Below are 2,775 nucleotides of genomic sequence, written 5' to 3'. Positions count from 1 at the left end.
CCCCCCCCGCCCACTGCCACCACCCCCCCCCCGCCCCTGGGACACTTCGAGGCTCCCGGCTCCCCCCCGGAGCCGCCCGATGCCAGCGGGTGCCCGGGAGAGCCCTCCTGCTCCCTCGCATACAGATGAGCCTCCACACCTCAGTATCTTCCTTTTGACACACAGCGTTGTCCGGAAGAAACAGCAGCTCATCCAAGAGGTGTAAACAACCGGGCTGGATGTGCCTCTGCAGCAGCTTCCATGTGGGGGTGTCTCTGACCCTGCTCCCCCCCAGACACCCCACTAAGGGCAGGGGACTGGGGACACTGCTGATGCTACAGCCATGCGTGTGCCAAGGTCACCCAGTGAGGGGGCTTCCTGCCCACCCACCCACCTTTGGGGAACCCACCCTGCCCTCCTGGCACACACAGGGTACGCCCAGACCCCCAAAGGTGTCCCCAAGCCCTCTGTAGCCACCCGGCAGGGCAGGACACAGCACACCCTGTGAGCTGTTCACACACAGGGTCCCCTACTCCTCCCACTGGACCCCGAGGCCATGGAGCTCCCCAGGGCCTGTGGCATTTGCTACCTGCCTTTCCCACAAGCAGACCACCCACAGCTCCAGCCAGCAGCACAAGTCACCCTGTATCCCTGTCGTGCTCTTCCCTTGTCCACCCCACCCACAACCTGCTCTGCAAACACAGTGGCCGCTGCCCTGTCCCTCACACCTGGCTGTGGGGCAGCCAGGAATGCTCAAGGCACTTAAAAAAAAAAAAAAAGAAACAAAAAAACCCACAAGCTCTTAATAACATAAATCATTAACTTACTTGGGCCAGGGCTTCTCCCTCGGTCCAGCCTGGCAACACCTGACCAGGGACTTCCCCACTCCACAGGCACTACAGTGGCTGAAGGGCCACAGGGCTCATTTTTTGGCCCAGGCTCTCATGGGTGCATTGCCAGGAGCCCTTGGGCTGGCTAGGTGATGAAGAGGAAGGACCAGGTCTTCCTCAGCAAGATAACAGAGGAGTGTTTGCAAAAAGGGTTGTGGGATCATTGCCCCAACCTCAGCCAGGCACTGAGAACCCACCAGCTCTCCACAACATCCAGCTGCTGCATCCCTTCTCAACTCCCTCCTTCCAATTATCTTTATAACCAGAGTGGGTTACCTGGGGAGTTTTCAACAAGTCCCGGGCTGCCTTGCTACCACCCTGCAGCACAGAGTCAAGCAGGGGTGCACAGATCCCTCCCAAGACAGGCTGCCAGCCAGCCAGAGTGACCCCGGGTTTTCATTCCACTAACAACAGGCAAGGAGGTGGCCACAGCAGCTACCGACTAATTACAGTCCCTTCGATTCAGCCCAGGCAAGACACTGCCCTAAACAAATCAATTATTATTTGTGGCTCACCCCACCTCCTCCTCCTCCCCACCGCCAACGAAGCAGCAGCAACGATGCCTCTCTTCCCACCTTTCAGCCCTTTAAGCCACTGTTAATTAAGCCCGAGGCTGGGCCGATTGCCAGGAGCAGATCCTCAGCCTTGCAGAGCTCCTGCTTCTGCTCCCCCCAGCCCTCTCCCATCCTTGCCTGCACAGCAAGGCCCCACCCAGCCGAAATGTTCAGGCTCGGTGTGGTACCCAGAGCCTAAGGAGGATGGGGAAGGATGGACCCTGCACTGCCCCTGCATCCCCTGCCTGGCTCAGAGCAAGCGGCTGAGGGGGAGGAAGGCAGCCTTCCTCCTCCGTTCCCTCAAAGCAGGGATGCACCCCTTACCTGGACACTTCTGCTGGGGCACTGGGCTGTCCCCTGAACCCGGAGTTTGCTCTCGCCTGTACTCTGTGTTCATTGATGCAGAGCAGAGTGCAGGATGACCCCGCTGGGAGCCTTGCTCCTGCTCAGACGGTGCTAAAGGATGGGATATTTATGAGAAAGCAGCTCCTTAAGAGAAGATTGAGAGCCAAAAAAAAAAAAAGTCTCTGGCTATGCCAAGAGATGCAGGCTCTGTTTCCCAGGATGTTTATTGCCGTTCTCATCTTGACCCTCACCCAGCACTCTGGGATCTGTGAGTCAGGGAGAAGTGTGGCTGATGCCTACATGATTCAACATGGCACAGGGATTCAGAGCCAGCTCTGTGGGGCTGTTTGGGTTTTTGTGAATGGAGGAAACGCGAGAAGACAGGGAACAGCGGGTGCCAGGACAGGAAGGCGCTCAGGATGCACTTGGTTTTGCAGAGATAGGCTAACACTCCTCCGGTCTCGAGCACAACTCTGAAGAGGAGCAGCTGAGGGAGCTGGGGGTGTTTAGCCTGGAGAAAAGGAGGCTCCTTAATGCTGGAGGTCTTTGAAAGACTCATAGATGTGGGGGGGGAGGGGGGGGGGGGGGGGGGGGGGGGGTTCAGCCTGGAAAAAAGGAGGCCCAGGGGAGACATTATTGCTCCTGAAAGGAGGCTGTAGCAAGGTGAGGATTGGTCTCTTCTGTTAGGCATCAAGTGACAGGACAAGAGGAAACAGCTTCAAGTCACACCAGGGGATGTTCAGGCTGAATATTGGGAAAGGTGCCTTCTCCAAAAGCCTCTTGTCAAGCCCTGGCACAGGCAGCCCAGGGAAGTGGTGGAGTCACCATCCCTGGAGGGATTAGAAAGATGTGTAGATGTGGCACGTGGGGACGTGGCTGGGTGGTGGCCTTGGCAGTGCTGGGGTAATGGACTCGATGAGCTTAGAGACCTTTTCCAACCTAAACGATTCCACAGTTCCATGATTCTCACACCAGTATTGCCATTCAAGTCCCCTCCTTGCTTTTCC

Source organism: Corvus brachyrhynchos, unplaced genomic scaffold, assembly GCF_000691975.1.
Source record: "Corvus brachyrhynchos isolate BGI_N302 unplaced genomic scaffold, ASM69197v1 scaffold466, whole genome shotgun sequence".
NCBI classification, from domain to species: Eukaryota; Metazoa; Chordata; class Aves; order Passeriformes; family Corvidae; genus Corvus; species Corvus brachyrhynchos.
The sequence above is the reverse complement of the archived record's forward strand: the minus strand, read 5'-3'. Positions refer to the sequence as shown.